This window comes from Nothoprocta perdicaria, unplaced genomic scaffold, assembly GCF_003342845.1.
Source record: "Nothoprocta perdicaria isolate Ctin4 unplaced genomic scaffold, notPer1 scaffold_72, whole genome shotgun sequence".
NCBI lineage: Eukaryota > Metazoa > Chordata > Aves > Tinamiformes > Tinamidae > Nothoprocta > Nothoprocta perdicaria.
In genome coordinates, this window is record NW_020455999.1 from 2,370,495 (window position 1) to 2,394,272 (window position 23,778).

The 23,778-nt window shown below is 49.1% G+C and overlaps 1 protein-coding gene across 1 annotated transcript in view; it reads left to right on the forward strand.

Annotated features, from left to right (window-relative positions):
- MEGF6 (multiple EGF like domains 6) overlaps positions 1–23,778 on the forward strand; it is a 59,893-nt gene that overhangs the window by 6,788 nt on the left and 29,327 nt on the right. The gene's annotated exons all lie outside the window — the stretch shown is intronic.

A 23,778-nucleotide genomic window follows, 5' to 3' on the forward strand; every position in this document is an offset into this window, starting at 1 on the left:
CGGGGCACTTTGCCGTTCGGGAAACCCCCACGAGCTGGCTGGAGATGCTGGTCTAAAACCACGCTCACCCGACTTGGGTGTTTGTATCGTCAGTTTTTTGGCAGCCCTGGATAAGAGCAGGCTTTGCTCTGTTTTTAATACAGGTGTTTCCTGAAATGTGGGCCTGGTGCCAGGTAAAGAGGGAGAATAGGCATTCGAGCAGCCAGGAGGTGGGGGGAAGCATGAGAGCCTGCGGCAGGATGAACCCTCCCCGAGTGTTCCTGAAGGCTAAGTAGAAAGCGCCTGAGTTTTAATCACCTCATTAAAAGAGAAACTTTTATTAGTCGCAAATGGCCTATTAAAAGGCTCCAGAGTGAGTTACCCTGCACCGAGCCACATTTCTGGCTGCCAAGTCTGCTTAGCGTGAGCGTCTGCCCCAGGGAGCAGCTGAGCAGCGCGCGGCAGGGCCGGCGGCAGCGGCCGTGCTCGGCCCCGGCTCGGTGCTCTGCACGCATGGCGAGCCCTGCTCGGCGCACAGCCCGGCTGCCCCGGGTCCATGCACCCGGGCATCSAGTCCGTGCACCYGGGCATCGAGTCCGTGCACCCAGACATTGAGTCCTTGCACCCGGACATCGAGCCCACGCACACCGTGCAGGGAGGAGTGCCTTGCTTCACACTGCAAAGCTGCCCGCACAGGCTCACTTACCGATGCCCCTGCCCCCGGGCTGCCTTGCCCACCTCTCGCCTCCCCGAGCTCCGTGTTTTGTCAGCTGAATTCTGAGCCTCTGGCTGGGATCAAGCCAAGTGTTGGTTAAACTTACAACGTGCTCTCCTTTGGGAGGCCATTTCTGTCTGTGCCTTGCAGGGGAAATACTTCTCTGCCTCACATTGCCTTTTAATTCCATTTCTTGTTCCTGACTTCCTCAAAATTCTGTCTTGCTAAATCCTTGCAACAGATATTTTAAACAGATGATGATGATGATGATGATGATACTTTGTGGTTTATCTGTCTTGCTCATCCCCAGAGCTGCGTAGCTATCCTTTTCCCAGATTTCCAGTGCATTAAATTATGTCATACTGAGTTGCAGGCTAGTTTACAGGAAGTTTTAGAAAGAGTAGGGGCCTGAGATCTACAGCCCCCCTAAGCCCCGCTGGCTGGGAAATAGATGATTATTTTTCCTCTGCATGCACCAATCTGCAGCCTGAATGGCCCAAGTCATTCAGAAACAGTCACATCTCCCACCTCCTGACTTGACTCCCTGCAAAGTCAACAGGATGCGGGTGGAAAACCTCCCTGGTCCCAGTGAATTGCACCAACAGGCTGGCACGAGGCTGAGCCAGGCTTGCCYGGGGCCTCAAGGTTACGTGACTGCAGAAAGTGACTCAAATATTAGATAAGAAGATAAATGGTTCTCTGGAACAATACATCATCACCATTTCATTAGTATGGGTAGATGAGTATTTGAACTTCAATGCTACCTTTGTTCTCTTAAATAATCTTTTTTTGGGGGGGGAATCTGAAAAAACTTCTGGTTCTTAAAAGAGCCAACACTGAGGCTTAAGTGTTTCAGTACTATTGCATTGAAGGTGCRAACTGCAGAGTTTAGATGTCGGTTAGGATGAGACTGGGACCCGCGTAAGATTAAATTTCAGACTTACTAGTTGTAGCTTAACTCATTCCGAGAGAAGTTTGGCATCTTCACAGTTATCTGCCTCTGCCCTTTGGGTCTGGAGGAAGTCCATAAAAGAGGAAATAAAGAAATCACACCCAAACTGTGGACATCCACATTATTCCTGATAAACTACACAATATGGCTCTGTACATGTAAGGAAAGTTTGAAATCTTAATTGATCGCCTYACCCCATACAGCTGCTTAAAGAAGGCTTTGCAGAAACAAAGGTGAACAGTGCATGTGAAAAAAAGAGAGAAATGAGGGTTCCTGACAACATCTATAATATAAATTTAAGATGCAATACTGCGAAACCCAACCAAACTGAATCAAAATGATCAGGAGGTCCCTCAGTCAGTTATTTTGGATCTTTTTCCTGGTATGTTGAAGACGAGTCACCCAGGGCATCCTTAGGATGAAAATATGACCCCTAGGTGCACAAATGTTAGACCTGTAATCAGGAAGGAAGAATTCTTCAGGCTTGGCAGGCTGAAACCTGCCTGCTCTTTTGTGCAATTAGTAACCTCCTGTTTTCCCTCTGATTTTGTGGGTGTATCTTTAAAGTCCAACCTTCAAATTATCTTTGCAAATGCATTGGTAAGATTGCAAATCCATCCTGTCCTGACAATTCACCCCCAAAAGTGCGAACCGCTGCTTTTGTTCTTGCCTGCCCTGAGTCTTTTCTGTCCTGCCTGCACAACCCGAGTTTCGGCGCATGCTGTAAGTATTTGTGCCAAGTATWTTGGAGCATTTTTTGAAGCCTTACGGGGTGCCTTTCCTCCCCAGTTATGATGACACAAAATGAATGGAATAATCACAAGACCTGCCTTTTATTTCTTAGTTGCCATTGTTAATTCGAGGCTATGTTAATGGCATTTAATCGTAGGCTTTCCATTTAATCATAGACTTTTGTTTCCAGAAAGCCCAAGAGAAATCTTACCTTTACTTTGGCWGAGAAGGCTTTGCACCTTCAAATGGATGCAGTGTGTGTTTGGTGGTTCGCCTCTGTTGGCAAGAAGCTGCAGTCAGCGACTGTGTAGGACAGCAGTTGTATTAGGCGGAMCATAAGCCGCACTAAATCTCAGTGTAAGCTGCACTTGGCTTTCATTAAGCCACAAATGTTTGTCTGGGTCACTTGCATTCTTTGCTCTTTCTAGTAACTCTGTCTTTCCGAGCCAGCCGGTCTTGCCTTGCCAGGTCTGTCTTTTGTAATTGCAGCTACTTGAAATAATTATAGTCCCTCGGTCCATAAACTGGATCAAGAGGACAGCAGGGCCTCTAGCACAGGTGACCGTGACACAGTTGGCAGTGGCACTGAATTCCTTTCTGGGGTGCATAAGCTGTAACACATCGTGGCGCGTTGCTGCTCCGGGCCAGCCCCGTGGCCAGCCGTGCGGGCGAGCGGGAASCGCGGCTGCATGGGTGTGTGGGGGGGACTGCTGGCTGCATGGGTGCAAGTGAGGGGCTCCTCTCACCGCCTTCCCCTCGCACTGGTTACGGGGCTTGTCTTGGCTCTGACAAACACACCCCCATCCCCTTCCATTATTCTTGGATTTTGTTACAGAGTTTGGTTAATGAAAGTGAAAAAGGAAAGGGTGAGAGGAGATGCAAGGAAAAGAAACGCAGGAGATGCAAGGAAAAGAAACGCAGGAGATGCAAGGAAAAGAAACGCAGGAGAAACCGGCTCCTGGCACAGCTCTGGCCAGACTGGGAGCAGAGAGAAAAAGTCACTGTCCAAATTTTGCGTGGACGCAGAAGACAGGCACTTGTTCTGCCTTCTTGCATTTTGACCAAGTGCTGCACCCAATATATTGTAATTTATTGAAATCTTTTCTCTCTTTGCAATAAGCATTTCCTAGTGGGAATTATAAAATATTTTTAAATTATACAAAATCCTTTTTTTTTTCTGTGCCAAAACTGTGACTTTATGTAGTTTTTATTTATTGAGATGACTGAAAAGGTGGATTTCCGAAGCCTAATTGAGCGTCTCTGGCCCAGTGTCCATTTCACACTCGGCTTGGCGAGAACAGTGACGCGGGGCTGTGCCTACAGCTCCTTTTCCTGACGCTTTAGCTCCGTTTCATGCCCTGCCCGGCCCGGAGGGGACCTGGCGGGGAGGGCGGCTCTGCAGGAGAGCTCACCGAAACACACGGCAGTTCTGGCACTTTTCTCTCTCTCTTTCTGCACTTTCCTTCTTGCTTAAGAAGCCCTCCAGTTTCCCCAACGGCCCGTTCCCTGGCTGCACGGTGCAGCAGGCGCGGYGCGAGCCGCGGCTCTGAGCGCTCCGGCTGCGGCGGAGGAGCCCAGCGGCGTGCGAGGCTTGGGAAGAGCACAGGGAAGCGCSGGTAATGTGCAGGAGATGCCCCAAATAAACAGGTTGTATGGAAAGAAACTGTTGTGGCGCCGGCTGGGGAGCTGGGCTGGGACTGCTGCTGCTCTGGTCAGCTCACCCTGTGTGCTCAGGTATTTCGTCACGGTCGAGACCTCACCGGTTATTCTCTCCCACCAACTCGCAGCTGCCTGCAGTCACGCGCTTTGCTTCAACGGTGGGAATTGCCTGGAAGGATCTCAGCTCTGCCGCTGCCCCGCCGGTTTCCAGGGCCCTCGCTGCCAGCACGGTGAGTAGGCTGCTCCCACGCCCGGCTTCCAAGGCACAAGTGGAAGGGCTAAGGACTAGCGCATGCTCTCCTGTGCCATTTTTCTTCTTCTTTTTTTTTTTTTTTTTTTTTCCCCTCCTATTAGCCATTATTTTATCTGCCACACTCCAGTGTATCTGCTGTACACTTTTTTGGACGCTGTTTATGATGTTTTGGGACTCGAATGCTTGGGAAGGAAGTGCTCGGCACGACCTGCTGTCAAAGGTAGCCCCGTTTCTGCGCGCTGTACAACGGCCTTTACTCCTGCCCGCCCTCAGCAGAAAGGCTCTGCTGGGACGGAGAAGGAAGCTGATTAAAGCTGGGCCCAACAAAGAGACCCCGGGCCATCTCCTGGGAACTGAGCATGGCCATGAGCTACCACTACCAGAAAGAAGAGCACTTAAGCTGGGACTAACTAGACCAGTTATGTCTTTGGTTAGGCTCTAGTTTGCGTCTGTRCAGCATTATTTTACGAGCTTTTGTGCAATATTAACTTTTGTGCATTTTAAGAGGGCAGATATGATTTCTCACCACTCTGGCTTGCGAGGAAGCTCATACCCATCATCTGATATCCTGTTCAGCAAGGTTTCAGCTGCTGAATCAGCCTATTCTTTCTCATTTTTCATGGTACATCTATTTTAAGGAACTTTAATTATTGTTACAAGTGTCAATTTAGAAGTGCTTAAAAGGCCCTTAAGTCTCATTCACATAATCCCTTTGAAAAAGGAGGTTTCTCCCTGCCGGAAACAAAATGTAGATTAATCAAAAAGTCCTTGATACTCCTGACTTTAGGCTGTATTCATACCTTACTCTTTGGTAACGCAGTTTAAATTTAATAGAGGGTACCCTTAATAGACACTTAATAGAAGGTACTGGAACACTGTTTTGGATATGATGGTGATTAGAGTTTCCATTAATCATTTAAAACTGGATAGTTTAATGTTAACTGTTAAAATTCTACATTAGATTAAGATGAAAAAGGCACTGTGAGGTCTAGAAACACAAAGTTTTCGGTTTGTTTTGCATCTTTGTTTGTTTGTTTTGCATTTCTAAAATAGTCAAACTGGAATAGTAACTTCCAAATTATTTATCCACTTGGTGATATCTGTAATTTAAGCTTACTAATTAAAATACTGTTTTTCCTTCATCCTTTGACCCAAGAAGGATGAGAATGTGGCTAAATTCTCAGAGATCTACACAGTTCTGCTCTGWCTGCTTAGGTCGTGTTTGCTCATGTGAGGGCTACGTTACAGGGTTTTCTAGGAAATAAACAGTCCTTAAATTGTCCACTGCATTTTGGTTTTTGTCACAGCTTCGCTCATACAACATTAATGAATACAGGGCGCCTTCCAGTACAGGACCCGTATGGTAAAGGCATTTTCACATTTGGAAATATTTAGCGATTCCCCAGATTATAATTGGTTGCAGATTTGAAAACAAAGAACACATTTCTGTGTCCTCCAAATATTTTTTTTAAGGGCAAATGCCTGGTTTATTTTGGAGAGGAAGAAAATACTTCTGTAAGTGCCACTAATGTTACCCCCCTTGAACAAAGAACCTAAAGCGGGTGCTTTTGGTTTTAAAAGGTCAGACTTGAGAAGGCTGAAGATTAGCTTTTATTTTACTTCCCTGCAAAGCTTTTTGCAGGAGCAGCGTGAGCCAGGAAGGGAGGACAAAGCAGCTTGTGTGCGCGGCACGCTCAGCCTCGGACCCTTCTGCAGCGCTGGACAMGAGGCGAAATAAAGAGAGAAGCAGGACAAGTAAACTGCAAATCACGAGTGAATGTCACAGCCTTCCGAGCTGGTTTTCAGTTTTCCTGTCGCACTAACAGATTTTCAAGGTGAAGAAAAACTTCTGCTACAAAAGGACGTTGATAAGAGGTGACTGTAGGGGAAAGTGGAAAGTTATAGTCTCTGATTAAAAATAAGGTGTGGGTCGACCTCTGAGAGTCACGGTTTGCATTAGCATGTAGAGTATAAAAGTGTTGCACCTTTTTGAAGTGCGAAAACCCCAAGATTTTCCTACCAAATCACAACTGATTTGAGTATGTCACTTTTCACTTGAGTACATATGGACTGGAATTTCCTTTGCACCCTCAAATTATTTTGATCAAATTACTTATGTTCTAGATCCTCGGCAAGAGAACCTCCTGACATCCCCTTCTATACGATAACACTTCCCTAGCGCTGGTGTTTAYAAACATTGCAAAGTCCCAGTCATCCTGCAAAGCCACCTAGACCTGAATATCTGGGTGCTTCAAGGGCTGGGAGGAAGTAGATGGACCTTTGAAAAATTGGACCTCAGCAGGAAATGCCGATTTGTTTATGACTTCTATTGTTTCCCTTGTCTTCTGSCAACGGAGCGGAAAATGCAACGTAAACAGTAAGAGTGGGTCTGCTCTGTGATGGTCTTTGCAAAGGACAAGGGGGAATACGAGAGATGCTGGCAGTTTGAGAGTTGAAATTTGGAATTGGAGGATGGCAGGGAATGAAGGGTGGCACCTGTCGGCACAGAGTGACTCGATCACACCTCCTTAACGGTGCTCAGGCTCCGTAACTCGCTCCGGTTTAAAGAACGGCACTAGAGCTGCGGCCGGGTCCCGCATGCTCGSGCGCACGAGGGCTCCCCGGCATAATAATCTAAAGCGTTAGATTATTCCTCTGCAGAGCTCTCAGCTTGCCGTTGCTCAAGGGTGGCCCATCCTCTTGGGCCGCTGTCTCCCAAGGCTCGGCTGCAACAGGCCAGTTCACAGCACAGTTACACCCATGGCACCGTTTCTGCTGCCTTCTGATTCACACCCAGCGTTGGAGAGCGCCCTGCACAGAAAGCCCCTCCAGAGCCCTGTCCCGCTGGCACCACTGCTGCTTTGCCATCCTCCTGCTGCCACAAAGGGAGCTCCTCTGTGGTGGGAGCGTTTGAGCCTCCGTCGTGTGGAGGCCGGGAATGCGGAGGCCCTKGGGAGGCTCCTCTCAGCAGCACTCGGGCTCTCGGGGCTGGGATGTGGGAGCCTYGCTGTGCGCAGAGACGGGACCCTTCCTAATTAGCCCGGCTGTGTTTTGAACAGCCAGCCAGGCCGAGTCTCCGTGAGCTCTGCCCAAACGACAGGTCAGCTGGGACCGAGCGGGGCTCCTCTCGGCGGCCGCTTTTGCAGCGCCGGCTCAAAGGGCTTTGGGGCTGCTCCAGAGAGCGTTATTCTTTCTTTCTTTTATAGCACTGCCCTCATTTACACAAGCATTTGCCATGCCCTCCGTGGTGTTTGATTGACTAATGACCCTATTTCTCCGGTAATCCCTTCAAACTGGTCAGCTGGAAGCCTCTGGAGTGTTTCTGCATGGGCTGCCTTTGGGTTGGAGTGGAGGGTGGGCAGACAGGTTTCCTGCAGCGCCCTTGCTGGGGAGGATCCTGCTGGGCTCCGTGCCCTTCTGGCCCAGCCCAGCAGCGGCACGAAGCTCCGCTCCGAAGCTTAGGACAGCGACAAGGCGCCGTGGTTAATGTGCCACAGTTCTACAGCTCACGAGGCCAATTCAAGATCGGTTTGTGGGATGAAATAGCAGCAGCTCTTCTTCTGCTCTCAGGTTATCAGACGCTTCCAGTGTTCAGGCTGAGCTGAGCACCGCCGCCCAGCAGCCGAGCGCTTTTATTCACAAGCAGCCTCCCGATTCGCAGGTCTCACTTGCTGCCGAGGGCAAACGCGAGGCCAGGGCAGATTTCCCCCAGCCCTGCAGAGCGGATGGGGCTCCCGGGGATTTTGTCTCTTGCTCTTTTGGCCCAGAGAGCCTGGAACAAGAGCAGCTTGTGCAAAGCTCTGCTCCGTTCGGAACTATCTGCTTGTCCATCAGCCAAACACGAGCCATTTAGTAGCTGGCAAACAGGTAGTGGGAGCACTTTTCCAAAGCTAGTGAGGGGAAACGGGCCAAGTCCATGTGGGAGTTGACTTAGGTTAAAAAAATATATATTTTGTGAAGTGAGTTTTGAAGACAAAAGAGAGTGCTGGCATTGAAGRAGCAGCTGGGGTTCTACCTGCGGAACAAAATTCCTTGCAGTGCCATTTTCGGTGTGCGCCCGAGGCCCAGCCTGGCGTTCCCTGTAATCCTGGCAGGACGGGTCCGGTGATACGCCGTGTATGCTAAAAATCGGGATGTAAATGCAGGCCCATTACTCTATGAATAATTTCATGGTTTATGTGATTTGAGTTTCTAAAGGTCAACTAAAGCACAGCAAAAASCTTTTTGGGTATATGCTATCACATTTATTTAAGGCTGGCCAGGTTAGTCGATGAGTGATATGAAATAGGCATAGCAGAAATATTGCTGAAACRCAGAAAATGGAAAAGAGCTGCTGCTTTAATAATCTTAAAGGCTTGCTTGAATACAAAATATGGCTTTCTTTGTTATTTTCAAGGTTTCCTTGGTTTGGCTCAAGCCTTTACTTTGAACTCAAAAATTAATGATTCCATTATCCTTTAAAAGAGGTGATTGCATTGGGTAAAAGAAAATATATGGCTAGTCTCTGTTAGCTGAGATGTGGCCTCTACTTAGATTTTTGCAAAGAAAAGAAGGAGAAATTGTATCGCTAGCCCTACATTCACTTGAAATTTTTGTGCAGATCTTCACCATGCTTCACGTGAAAGAGGCAGCAGTCTGYGTGTCACACTGCAGGGGACAGGCTCTACGAGTTGCTTAGCTTGAAGAGCCTAAGCTTTGCTTTTGGGGGATTCCTACACTGCCAAGTCATGTGAGGTATTAGATGTCATCTTCAAAGTCAGGCGTGTTTTCCCTCCTGTTGATTTCAATGAGGATTGAAACCACACAGCACCTCACGTGACCTCCTTAATTACTGCAGTSGAAACCGAGGAGCTAAATTAAGGCCCCATTCTGATTTTTCCTGCAGATGTTTCAAATGAATGCTCGCAACCAGCTGTGGCCAATTAAAAAGGGTCAGTTGGGTGTTTGCAGAACTTCAGCAACTTGAGAAAGACTTTAGCCAACTTGGGAAGCTAAACTGGGTGAGCAAAGAGCTTTAAAAGTCTCTTTCTTCGCCTGGTTTGTGAGCTATGCAGTCTACTGTACATATTTTCTTCTCATGAACCATCTGTGGAAAGTCAGACTGTGCATGGAGGTGAGTCAAGTGGTATTTATATAGAAAAAGAGATTATTTTCCAAGCAAAGCAAAATATTAAAGTCTAAAAGTGGACCATCTGGGATCTCATGGTGTAACTGGTAATAAGAATTTGAAGCACATACACCAAATGGAGTGAAATGAGAGGACCTGAGAGGATGAGACCATCCCCAAAGTCAGGGAGCCAGGGGCTATCTGAGGCTTAGGATTRCTGACCCAACCATCTGGCTTCTTTAAACCATAGGGAATGCTGATAAAAACCATAACCCAGCCCAGCTTCGTCAGAACAGCTATTCCTGGAGATAAGTCAGAAACACAACTTTTCATTTCTGGAGTGTCGTGCTTGTCTGGCTAGCAGGATCTGGAGGCTAATGCCAAAATCTCATCTTAGGGCTCCCAGAAATAGTCTTTTCAAACCTACATCGACTTTTCTTGGAAAGATGGCATGGGCAGAAACTGGGGAACGATACGAGTAAGGAAATGCCTCTCAAAATATTTAATTGTATGCAAGTAGACCTGGTTTTGTGTGCGTGTGTTGAGCGGAGGGGGGAGCGTTGCCTCCTGAACTATTTGGGTATTGTACCGAGGACAAAAGAAAGAAGAAAAGAGGTTTCACTCCTGTTTCCTGGAAGCACTTACTCAACTGCTTCGGGAATGTCGATCCAATTCTGCCCTCAGAGTCCTGTCCCTACCAACAGCAGCAGCCTCCAGTTCATCAGTGGTCTGCGGATTTGTTTCTGCTCTTGATCTTGCTGAGATATTTAACATCTCTCTCTTTCTTTGATTTTTGTTTCATGCTATGGAAGAGAAATGCCACAGGAGCATTTATTCTTCATGAAATGCAATCTGCAGCTATTTTCAAGGGATGTTACGGAAATTCACAGTACAGGAGATCCACAGAGGTTGGAGGGCAAGGAAGCAGCTTCCAGTGAATATCACTTTTGTGAGTGAAATTAGTTATTAAACCAAATTGGAAAAGATAGACCTTGCTGCAGACTTTCTTGACTTTTTAGAATCAGTTTATACTTCGTGATGTATTGTGGTCAGTGATAAATCTTTGAGTATCCTCTGCTTTCGGTTTATGTTCTTGGAAACAATGGGAGAAGAACATTGTCCTCTCTCCACTCTGGATTGTCACCTTCAAGGTGTCTGCTAAAAGCAGTGGTCTGTAGCCATTGACAACACCTCTTGGCYCACTTCTGAAACTCCTCACCACCTCATCCATAGGTTTTCTTTTAATTTTTGCCTCTTTTATTGCATTTTAATCTAAGGTGCTTCCTCTCATTTTCCAGGTGGTGTCAGTATTAGAGTATAATTCACGGAATAGCTCAAGAAATAAAGTTATATTTTGTGATTCTGGGCATGACAAATGCTGTTTTTCCAGGAAGCTCCTCTCAGGATTCCCAAGTTAATGAAATCTGTGTGAGAAAGGGAGGATGCTTTCTGCACATCCCTGGATCACATTCAAGCGCTGGGATGCTCTGTGCATTCCTGTGGTCTCCGTAGAGAAAGGAGGTGCCCAGGAAACGGCTTCCACAGCAGGAGCAGCCGTGCAGTGGAAGGAGCGCCTCAGGCTCGTGCGCACCGGCACGTGTGCTGTGTGCACTGGTGCATTTTTCCTTTGCAAAATTCAGTGTTCTTAAACAGGCCTCAGGCACCCACTTTGCATCCCCACAGCCTGTGCCAGCTGCCTCCCCCAAATGCCAGCGGGTGTTGGAATTCTGTTTATGCTTTGATTTGCATTTGTATATCTATATATAACAACACCTTGAAGTGGTTCCCCTTTCTGCTTTGTTTACAAGCAGAAATCAATTGCCTTATGCTATTTGCATTATAAGGGTTAGATGAGTTTTCTGGGTATTAAATATCAAACTCTTCAGCTCAAGTACAAATTTGTTTTTGAAGGTAAGGGAACCTCATGTAAATTTTCATACACAACCTCAAAAAATTCAAGTATCTCTTCCAATCTGGAGGAAAACCTAAAGCTTTTGTGCACCTAGGCTCCCTTGCCTTGCTGAGGCTGCATGGCTATGTGTGGCACATGGCCTTTACTTTGTCTTGGTAATGAGTTCTCATCTGAGAGGCCAATTAAGGCGTCCTCTCCCATGGGATTGCTCCTGCTTATTAGGCTATGAATGGGAATTGTTAAATGAGCAGCGAGCCTGCAGGTCAGTGCGTTGTGTCAGCTAAGGTCAGGGACCTTATAAAAAAAGCTGGGGGGGAAAAAGTGGGAAATCATGTCGATTCATTAGAGCAAATTGTGCTTGGAGCCAAGTGATGGACCGCTTGCATATCTCTATCTCAATGAAATACTAAAAATTTTCAGTACTCTGTAAAGAATGACCTCTAATGATGACTTTTTTGTGCTTATGGTAGTGTCTTAAACAAGGATGTTGCTTGATTGTCTTTCTGACTGCTGTGATTCACATTAGTAAGGTTAATGGCAAGAAAACTGATATTTAACCTATTTTAAGAAATACTACTTTTTTTAAAGGCAGGTATTTCTTTAATGTGTAAGCATTGCAACTCTTCTCGTTCCCATTTCAATCCTAAAACGGTAAAATCCAAAGGCTTGAACTTCACAACACATCTGCCGTGTGGCAGACGAAGCCCTCCCCGAGGTCACTTCWTGTTGCGGGGTCGTGTAGCAGAGCGCCGCTCGTTCTGTCCTTCTTCTCACCAGTCCAGGAAAGCGCAGGAACGCTCCGCCTGAGCTTGCACTGCCTACAGCGACGGATAACGGGGCACGAGAGCTGCTGACATCCACGCCTGTGTAAGCTCGCAGTGCTGAGGTCTCCTCAAAGGCTTGGAAGCTTTGAAGGAAGTTGCTTCAGCTTCTCCACAGCAGCAACGCAGGTTCTTTCCCATGAGAGTCATCTTTCTCATGGGACGTCTCACTACAGAGAGACATTTATAGTCCAGGAGGAAAAGTCAGGTTTAAGGTTAGAGCCTGTTGCTGGTCTCACTGAAGCTAGWCGGACTGTTGCCTTGAACCTCAATGGGAAAAGGGCTTCCCAAGAGTCAGGGAAGCGTTGGCAGGGAGAGCAGCCCCACTGAGTACCGTCACCTCTCCTTCTCTTCAGGACTCCTGAAGTCTCTTCAGGACTTTCGGGAAGACAAAGTGGAAACTTGCCGAGACGGGTGGACTTGCTTGCAGGTTGCTAATGTTGTGTGAGAAGACAGGAGCATGTCTCTGGAAACCACAACACATTTTCTTAAAAGATTGCAAATTTGGGCACAGGAGTAGAAAATGAGTGCCTGGGTAGGAAGCAGTGACAGAACATAAGCAGAAAAAAAAATACCTCTGGAGATGTAGGGTGAAGTCTGGCTGAACCTTGGAGTTGGCAGGAAGCTGAGGAAATGGAGAATCATGTGCTATAGGTTTTAGAGTAAACAAATGTGTTTGTCTGGAGYGGAGCGAGGGTAATTGATGAAAATCTTTATCTCATCTGTTAATGGATTGTGCATGGGAGCTACCCAGCACCTTAAATTATGTATGTGGAAGTATTTTTGGACTGTGTAACTGTTATCTCTTGCAGATGTTCACTCTTCCAGAACATTTACACAACCKAAAAGAAATAACTCGCCCTAATGTGACAGGTGTTTACACACGTTCCAGCAGGGAAGGAGGGAGGCCAAACAAGCCCTTCCCTTCTTCGCTTGCTGTTCTTCACAGGTCAAGTAAACCTGTCCCAGGCAGATGGGTTCATCAGCTAGTAGCTGGTGACACAAATGGGTTTAAGGATGTTTTTTGGTTTTGTTCTCTTATTTACTTCTTCCCTTAAGCAGGTGTTGCAGGGAGCAACTGTATTTCCATACAGATGCATACAGCATCTGTATTTCCATCTATGACTCTTCTTGTGGCATTTCAGTTTGTGTATAGATACCACTGCTTTTCTGCTGAAACTTTGCTGCGTTTAAAAAACGCATGTTCTTGATTCAACTTCTTCAAGTTATCATATGCACTACCTGCCCTCGTGGTGGTACTGATTAAATGTAATTTGACCATCCTGCATATTTATGTTTATGAGAAATACGGCAGCAGCCAAAAATGATAATGCAATCGTTTCAGAAAGGCTGGCTGTTCCTGCACGGGGGACTGAAGATTGAGGGCGCATGGTTGGGATATGTAGGAATGATATCGCTCTGATAAAATGAACTTTTGGTCTCTAATCCTTCTCCTGTCACTTTCCAAGCCTTTGCTTCAGACACACAGCACACATATATATGTTCTTGTGGGGGTAGGTGTCTAGGTGTGAGGGTGTCTATATGTGTAGTTTTATATATATATATATAAATAGGCCTTATATATATATAAGGCCTATTTTATGTTTTCCATCAACACCTGGAGATCCCATGCAGAATCAGCAGGTGAGCCTGAACTGAGCCTCTACCAGTAGCTGTATTAAGATCAACCTCATTAAGTGAGATAATGGTGTGCAGAAAGAAGCATCTCAGCAGGGAGATCTTTTTAGGGATTTTCCTGAATGCTGGCAATAATGCTAACAAATACCATTTGTCTGATAGATCTGGAGTGAGGAAATGGGCCATCAGGAGCAGAATATGAATTGAGGGATTAGGTTGTTCCTACAGGCAGCAGGTATTGGTAGCATGTGTGCAGCCTGAAGGGTGAGGCAGTAACTGGAGCAGAGGCCTGGTAGATGGGACTCCTGCGGATATGTAAGCTGCTGGAGCAGCCGGGGCAGTGCAGGGCTGCAGCTTCCTGCCCACAGCACGCGTGCCTTCATCCCCGGCATGGGCACCGTGACCGCATCCGCGAGGGGTGCCGAGGTGGGACGCACTGGTGGGCACAGGGAAGGGGAGCGGGACGCTCGCAGGCCGTGGGAATGGGAGGCTGCTGACGGGATCCTGCTTCCCCAGCGCTCCCTCTCGCCAGGGCTGCAGCGGCGGCGCTGCTGCAAGAGAGCAGCAGTGTCTGGGTCCCTCTCGTGGCTCCTGCGCTAAGTCCAGGCAGAGGCAAGGCCAGGCCTACAAAGCTGGCAATGAGCAGCTCTTACCAGCCTTTTCTTTGCGTCTCTCTTAGTGCAAAGTGCCAAAGGGAATTTCTGAATGCTGGGGTGTTGCATCCACATTGGGGTAGGTGGGATGCTACTGCTTGCTTTCACTCTCAGTCCTCACAATATCCTCCTTTCTGTTCACACATTTTCCTTAAAAAGCAAACTTGTACCTTTTTAGGAACAGAGATGCATTGAAACTATGTTTTAGTGGAAGTCTTGTACTAAATCTCATATTGAATTCATTTGCATTTGYACATCACTTGAGTGCACATAAAAAGGTAAGACCAGCGAGACGCCTTCTTTAGGGGACAGGTTTCTTGGAGCTCTGTGACGTGTCCTGTTCCCGTCCTTGGAAATCAAGTGTAGGTGGGACCTGTGGGCACAGTTGTAGGCGACCCATACTTGGTTTCCAAGGTCAGCAGGGAAACTGCAGAAGAGCAAGACACTGAACATCATAGTGCTGAGTGCCGTGGTACTTCTCTGCTCTGGGGGCAAAAYGGAAACCTGAAGACAGACTAAGCATTTGAAATACGAGGCTTGCATTTTTGCAGGTTTTCATTTGCTTATTAGTATTCTTGGAGAGTCAGTTTCCTTGGAAAAAAATATCCAGTGCAGGTGAAAATATCCATTTCCTGAATGAGCTAAACTCTTGGGGTATTCTGGACACAGAAGCTGAGTCCAAAGAGCCTGGGCCGTCTCCCACATTCCTCCTTTAAAGAGGAGGAACCTTCCATTGACTCCTCCCGTGGGCAATCTGCAGAGGCCTTGAATTCATAACCCCCACAGATCTTTCAAAGGTTGCCATATGTGTAAATAAGAGGTAATGATGTAGCCATTCCTTTTATTTTGGCAAATACCAGTTCTAAACCCACAGCGAGCAATCTTAAAGCAAACAGTCTTCCCAGCAAATATTCCCCGCAGTGCAAAGCAAGCTGATTCTGAAGCACTGTTTCAGAAATAGGTATTTCTGGGGCAATTTTGGACCTACCTTCAGAAATACTTAGTCTGTAGGCCAGGCTCTGGTCAGAATTGCAGGGGCGATGCCGCTGCCCTTGACCTGCAGCGCTGAGGAAGCGGGCAGAAGCGGTGAGCTGGTGGTGGCAGTGCCCAGCCTTGGTCCGAGGGCAGGAATGCAACCCCACCACGACTTTGGCAAAGCCACTAGCGTTGGTTCTGGCACCTAATCCTGTTCTTTGTGGAGGAAGAAGAGGGGAGAGCATTCTTAACTTGGGAATGGTCTATGGCACATGCCTCAAATCTCTAACGCAAGCCAAGCACATTGCACGGGAGAAAGCCCGCAGCCATTGCACCTCTCTGAAGAGCTAATGAATTGTTTCAGAGATGCATGGCAACCTCCAGGGAGTGATATATAACATATAACCTCTTCCATCGACCACTCAGAGGGCCAGCAAGGCCCAGTTCTAGCACAGCTGCTCCCAGTTAGCTCCGAGCCTCAATGGATCCCAGCTTGATTTAGTGACCAACCTTTCCCACTTTTTTCCGTRGCACCTGGCTGGTGGTGACAGCTGATTCATAGCCCTTCAGCAGAGCAGAATAAATGCCGTACTGCTGTGCTGSGGGTGACTGCAGCTTTATAGTGTCCTTTATCCACAGATCTGATAACTCTGGACAGCAAAACAGCCCTTAATTTATAGTAGCAAAATAATTAACCTTGGCCTCTCCCCTCTTTTGAAACAAATATGGCTCATTAGTTTCTCAGAATCGCTTTTTTGTGTGTGTGTATGTGTGTTAGGAGGCAATGAATAAATGAATGTGCTTGAAGGTGGCAGCGCTGCTGCTGGCTGGTGTGTGGGACAGAGGCTGGAGACGGGGCACGTGGCACCGTGCTGGGAGCGCAAGCCCCGTGCAGAAGGTCTCAGCGTGCAGAAGGTCTCAGCAGCCGCCCGTTTTGTCCTGGTTGCCGTTTTGTGATGTCCCAGTTGTGATGCAGGAGGCAATGGAGCTTGTGAGTGCTCCCGAATCTCCAACAAGCAGCATCTTGTTGTACAGCCCGTATCCAACGAGAGGGACGCTCCTGTGTTTGGAGACCTTTGGGAAAGGACGTACACCCAGCTCTTCCACAGGCTCGTGCATCCTTTGGGACTCTCCCAGCCACTTAATTCTGAAAATGGTTCTTTTTAATTCACTCCTGAGAATAATCCTTATTCTCTCCTTCCTGTCAGCTCTTCAGAAGGAGGCTGTTGGGCATCTCTGCATGTGCACTGTGCCCTTTGCTGCCAAGAACTGTGTTGGCAAGAGCCTGTCTGTGGTAATGGCTTTCTTAGAAGTGATAAGTAAATAAAGCAGCTTTGGGGGCCAACTTGCTGTCATGCTGGATAGCAAGACAAGCTGCATCTCCAGATACCAGTTAACCACATGGAGTTCCCAGCAGCAACAACACATTATTAAGCCTTTAAAACAGCCATGTGGCAGACGGGCTGAGTTTGTGGTTCAGGGTGGAAACAGAGGCTGTATGTCAGGAGAACCTGAAATCTGATCTCAGCTTTGCAGCAGTTCCAGTGATTCTGTGCCCTTTTAGGAGATGGAAGGTAATACAAGAAATCCAGCTACTTGGAAAGCTGGAAGGGAGTGGAAGAATAACCTGTTGAACTTGAAGGAGAGCAATAAATACTTGCAGTTCTGGCAGGGCAGATGGAAAAGGTGATCCAAACCACGTGGAGAGTCCTGCTGGAGGTGAGGGTCCTTGCTGCACCCCAGCGGCCTGCGGTCCTCGGCTCACCTCCTGCTTGAGGTTGTGCAAGCTTGAGGCTTCTGTTGAATCCCAAAGCAGCTAATACTTATTGATTTTATTTTTTCATACTGAATGTTGACTTTCTCTAGGTGGGGATTTTTCTTGTGCTCCTTGTGGCACATGTTAGAGCTTAGAGCGGCTCGGCTCACAAGCAGGGGTGCTCTGTCTCTGCCTTTGCCGATGTGCGGAGCTGGGCTCTGCCCCAGCAGACCGAGCTCTGTGCTCAGGTGGAGATCTGGGGATTCATGGAGAATCGTGGAGATTTAGCAGCAGTAGTAGCAGAACTGTTTAGTGCACAGTATGGCTGAAGCACATGCTCTTGGCAAAACTACAGCTCATTATTCTCCCATCCAGACCAAATGCCTCAAAATAGCATTTGTCTCCATTTTTCTACTTTACTTTCAGGAGGAAGTGTTTCTATACACAGCAAAAAACAAAATAGTTTCTTGCGTACAAATGCATTTTCAGAATGCCTTGTTTAGAGCCAAGTGTCAGGAATTTGACAGCAGCTGATAAATCTTTTCAAAACCCCCACGTGCGTTTTGCACGCCCCTTGAAACGCCCGTCTCCAAGGCTGCCTTGGCTGGGCTGGCAGCGAGAGCGAGCGCCGAGGCCACGGCGCGGAGGGGACACTGCGGGGACGCTGCCGCAGTGGCCATCGTTCCCCACGGCCACCCAGCGCAGAGGCTGGCGACTCGCGGCTGCGGCCCTGGCAGCCCGGTGCCCGGGCGGCCCCGAGGACGTGCCTGAGCACCAGGAGCCCAGCATGGGGTGAAAAGGCTTCAGTAGGGAAAGCATCTCCAGGGCTTCCTGCCCGCCTCCAGATGCACGTTGGGGAGGACCCGGCCTCGGGGCGAGGAGAAGGGCAAGTTAAGGGAGTTTGCTTGGGTCGCCAGCAGAACGTGGTTGTGGGTGCGAAGGCGACAGCTTCACCCTCCCCGCGGTGCCTTTCCTCCGCGGGAGCCGGCACGTGCCGCGCGCCCATATTTAGGTATCAGGGACAACAGAAATAGTAACAGCTCATTGATGTATAGAAGAAAAAGGTTTTCTAAACCAGATCATTCGAGTAGTGAGATGTGGTCTTGCTTCTCATTTTCATGAATAAAATAGTTGTTACAGAGGAAAGCGTGGTTCAGTGATGATGAATATATTCTTATGAATGCATGCACCAGGGTTCACAAAAGCAGGATCCTTCCAGTAGTAGTGGCTTAGGTGTCTGAATGAGAAAGATAGCATATTACTCTTTTTGTACCATATAACCTGTCCTTTTTTTTTCTTATTGGCACTGAAAGCTTAATAGTAGAAAAAATAAGCTGTATTAAAAATAGTTACTTCTGTCTCACGGCCTGTCCCAGCTTGGGATGGCAGCAGAATCTCGTCCATCCCTCTCGCTTCTCGTCCCTTGCAGATACCAACGAATGTGCAGCTGGGAACGGCGGCTGCGAGTCCCAGTGCTGCAACACCATCGGCAGCTTCTACTGCAAGTGCCCGGCTGGGCTGGCGCTGCGGGAGGATGGGAAGACCTGTGCAGGTAGGGCTGGCCGTGAGCAATCCCCGTGGAAAGCATCGCGCCCTGCGCTGCCTTTCTTGCAGTTAGCAAGTTCTGTGTAAGAAAGGTAAAAAAGAGGTTCTCCTGGGACCTCGTACTCTTTTGGAAAGCTATTTTGGAAGCTGAGCATGTTTACGAACTTCCTCCCATTTCCAATACAAAATAGCACATAGATGTTCCATAGATTCTCGAATTCAGTTTGACTTATGTATTTAATTAAGCTGCAGACTTTGTCATTTTGTTTTGCCCACCAGCTTGTTTGCAAGTTTCTCCCGGCTGCCAGCAGGCAGCAATGGTGTTCCAAACCTTGATCTAATTTGCAGGGGACATAAGGCCATTAGCACAAAGAAGCAATCTGCCCTTTCACTCTCATATTCCCTCTTTTCTGTCGGTCAGACAAGATGATGTTATCTCTCTCTTCATCATAGTAATCATAGAATAAAGCTGATGGTTGCTTCAGAAGACACGGGATGTGATTTGTGTAGCACAGGACCCAGAGCAGGTCTCATGTCGTATGGACTTTTCCACTCCTACAGCTTCAATTTATGGTTATGCGCTGAGTAGGTTTCCCATCCTGTTCTCCCTGCAAGTCATCTTCTGTGCAAGCGCTGCTTGCTTGAGCTGGCTGCAGCTCCGAGTCAGAAAAATGCAAAGGGCTCCTTGCTTATCAGAGCCAAGAGCAAGAGATAGTTCTTGGAATATGCTGCAGGTCCAGGATTTACTGAAAAAGCTGGAGAAAGATGCCTTTCCTAGGTTCCTGCAGGATAGAAGTGTGCTCCCAGTGCAGTGTACACTATTYAGTATTGGTGTGCTTTTGTAGCAGAAATTTCAGACATCTTCTGCGCTGATTTACTTAGTAAAAGTCCCAAAATAGACAAAATAATTAATAAAGATTACTGACACACTGGGGAAGAGGAATTTGTGTGAGCAGTGGTTTGGACATTAAAGAATTCTGCAGAAAAATGTTCCTTTCTTGCCAGTTTGGTACATTTGTCATGTTTTGTTGAAAATAACTGAGAAGTATTTCTTGGCTCTAGTGCTGCTGTAGAGATGTGTGAAATAAACAACTTCACCCTTATCTCAGCCAAGCTGAAATATTTTCAGTTTCCCCAGAATCCCCCTGTTGAGGGTTAGGTTCTCGGATTAGAAGGTTCAGAGGGGTGGTAGAAACAACCAGTTTGCCTTTTTGCTGTGTATTTTTGGAGTTTTTCATAGTTAGTGGTTTGGCTGGCCAGAGTCTGCTCGACGTGTCTGATGGTGGCAAGCGGAGAAGATCCCATGGGACCCCTCCGCGCTGCAGGACCTTCCCGCTGCTTCCTGCCCTCTGCCAGTCACCAGTGCCAGCGGCACCCATTGGGATGGGTGCACATATGCCTGCGCAATGTATGCACATGTATGTACGTATGCATGCACAGCGGCGGGTCAGCACCAGCCTGGCATCCTGCACAACAAGGTCTAACTTAATCTTATCTGTGAAACGGGCAAAGCGGTAGCAGTGGCAGCGCTTGGCTCTCCAGTTTATTTTCACTCCTGAAGTAGAGGGCTTATATTTAGAAATAAAATCCTCCAGTGGGTTTATTCAGTCCCGGGCTGCTTTGCTAGCCCTGCCAGGAAGGGGGCCAAGCAGCTCTTTTGATGTGCCMGTGTGAGACCTGCCTGACACACTCGCTTGGGTCTGGTCCCCAGTCCCTGCACGGTACCAGCTTTCATCTTTATTTACTTGGCTGGAATTGGAGTTTGTGATCTAGAGTTTCAAGTAACCATGTTTTATACAATACTAATTTTCATATGTTTGGCCTTTACGAATAATATACAGCTGATCTAGGCACTTTTAGTGTGTCATTGCTTTACTGAATATAGGACAGTCATGCTTGCATCCAAGAGCCTCTCCAATATTTGTGGATTTAATTCTATCTTTACAGGAAGAGCTGGCTGTGGTATAGCAGTTCAGGTAAATTATGTGTTTAGCTTTTTTATGAGAAAAAAGTTCCAATTTTTCTTTAACATTTGAGTTATGGCAAATGCTAGAGTGCACAAGTTCTATTGGGGCAGCATCCTTTTGAGATACCTTTCCATGATGCTCTGCCAGTGCAAAACTCAAAATGTGTCGAGAGGYGGGAGGAACAGTACAGGGGAGCGGAAACCGTCCATGAAACGTTAGGAAGTTGCTTGTGGTGTTTGGAACAATCTATTAATGGGACCYGTGACTGCTGTCCACCTTCTTCTGGAATATGCTGCTGCAAGAGCCTTCAATTGTTATTTTTTCCTGGATTCAGCTTCTCTTGGTGTTTCAAAATTCTTCATGGAGTGCTATTCATTGCAGTCAAAACCACAAATTTTCATTTGGAAATTTACTGCAGCCAAATAATACTTGAGTAGCGTCTCAAAGTCAGCAGGCACCGCTCCTTGGCACCCACCCCCATCTCGGCGCTGAACCACGGTGCTGCAAACCTTCCCTAGAGCCAACTGCGCTTTGGGGCAGCCTCTCCTGCCTTAATGAAAGCAGTGCAGTAAAATCCTGGACTGCAGTGTGGAGCTTGCTAACACCTTGATTTCTCTGGAGTGTTCAGAGTGGCCCTTCCTGCTTTGAGGTTGATTTTTGCCTATTACGAAATTCTTTTCTAAGCAAACGCTTCACGTTATTCCCGTTTGGCGGGAGCGCTCGCCCCTGCGCTGGCGCCGAGGGGCGCCGCTCCGGGAGCCGGGGGAGCGGTGCGGGCCCCGGAGCGCCCCGCCGCGACGGCGCGGGAGGGCTGGCGGCACGGGCGGCTCCTCGCAGCTGCGGAGGCCGCCGGGGCCTCGCGGAGGCCGCTGCCAGCCGCGTTACTGACGGGCGGCGCGGGCAGGCRCAGCCTCCCCTGCCCACGGGGCCGGGGGCCGCGCTCGGGCTCTTTGGGACCCTCCTCTTTCGCCCTCGGGGATTTTGCTGCCCGGGGATGAGTCGCGTCTCAGGCGCCTTCCGCGGGTGCGGTGCTCGTTTAACCGCCCCCAGCTCCGTTTAACCGCCCCCTTTTCTCCTCCCCGGGGGCGGGCGCGGCGACGGGGGGAAGGGGGGGCTCTCCTGGGCTTGGCCGTTACCTGGGGGGGACGGGCGGCTCCTGGGCCCGGCCCGACACAGAGCCGCTGTGCGCGGAGCCGCCGTGCGCCTCCCGCCCGCGCCTCCCGTCCCGTCCCGTCCCCTCCGCGGCGCTGCCGCCGCCTCCCGTCCCCTGCGCGGGCTGCGCGGGTCCCGCCGCGTCCCCCCGCGGCACCGCGGCCATGGCCCCGGGGCAGGGGCGCCTCTGGCTGCTGCTCTGCTGCTGCTGCGGCTTCCTGGGCGGCCTCCCGGGCGCCGCCGGCAGCCACTACCGCTACGCGTGGAGGAGCTGCCCGCCGTGCTACGCGGCGCTGCGCGGCGCCCTGCGCCCAGGTACGTGCCGCGGTCCCTCCGGAAAGCCCTTCCCGGGGCAGCGCTGCGCTCCGTGCGCGCCGTCGGGGGCCGGGCGCCGTGGGACTGCGCCCAGTGCAGAGGCAGCCCCGGGGCCGGGGCGGTCGAGGAGCAGCTGCATGGGTTGTGTTAGTGTAAGGTGAGCTGCTGTTTTTCCCGAATTCACGGGTCTCACGCTGGTCAATGAAAGGTGATACTGTTCTGTCATGGGGAAAAAAAAAGACTTCTGAGTTTCCTCGAGTAGCACGAGCAGTGCATAGTGGAGCCTCGGGAGGTAGAGAGCTCCGTGCTCTCATGCCGTGTGGTGAGAAGGGAAATTCTCTGGCAGGAGGCTGGAACCGGGAGCAAGGAGCACCCAGCCAGGAGCGATGTGCACAGAGAGAGGGAACCACGTTCTGCAGGCTCCGACCRCCACTGTGCACCAAAGCACTCGGGTCGCTAGCGTCCTCGGCACCTGCATCTCAAGCCTCTTCTGCCTTGGCCAACCCAAGAGACCTACCCAGAGGTGGAGGCGACGGTTGTTCCATGCTCAGCAATGACAAAAGCTCAGAACGTGCTGCTGCGGCCGCACAGCCTTTATCGGGTTGATATGAGAGGCGTTAGCAGCCGGTCTCTGTGTCTGCTAAGAGTGGGCGCAGATTAAAGCATGGGAAGAAGAAAGCTCAGAACTGGGTAGCAGGAGCAGATCCACTGCGCTGCATCCAGCCCCTTAGCTGCCGGCAAGGAGCAAAACACCCCGGGCTCATGTGGCAGCAGCAAGTTACTTTTAATGGCTTCCTATGGGAGTTGCATTTTCTGCTGTACTGGGTAAGGCAGTGCACTGAAATAGTAAATATATTTTTGCCAATTTTCAGTATCTCTTGCTGAATGTTTTTACATGCCCAGGCTGTTGCGTGTGGCAGCTGGGGAGCTGTAGTTTCTGTGAGTCCACACGCTCCGGCTGCTTGTTGGCCTTCAGCTCACTGATGAGGCAGCAAAGATTGAGATGGTGTGAAACTACAGGGAATGATGGACAACAGGTCAAGTCCACGCTCCGCCAGAGACTTGGGATGTTTGTGAGTGGTGTAGATATCAAGAGACACGTAGTCTCATCCCAAGAAAATCCTCACAAATAAAAGCTCCAAGCCGTCGATCACAAAGGTGATGCTAGCATAGCTGTGAAATGTGTCAGACCTTTGGAAAGGGGTAAATCTTTTTTGTTGTTGCTTATAGACGGGCTGTTTGCCTCGAGCGCTGCTCACAGCTGATGTGGCCGTGCTCTCCATTAGCTCTCCCAGTTTCTCCAAGTGAAGAGCAGACAGGCTGCCTGATGTTACATGCACCTCTGGTCTCTTCTGAGTGCCACCGACAGCATCTTCTGAAACGTGGCTTGCATTTTTGGGTCTCCGTGCTGCCAAAGCGTGTCACGGTCGCAGCAGGACGTCTGCTTCCACGGGTGATCTTTGCGTGACCTCCAAGACGTGCTCCCAGCACAGTTTGTATTCCTGGGCTAATCACTAGGTGGCGAGGCCTCCCCGCCCTTGGCCGGGCCCTGGTGGGCAGTGGCACCTTGCGCCTGCASCAAGGCCTCCACGGTGTGCGCCTGCACCTGGAGACACAGCTCGGCCCGCTTCCACACGGTCCTTCGTC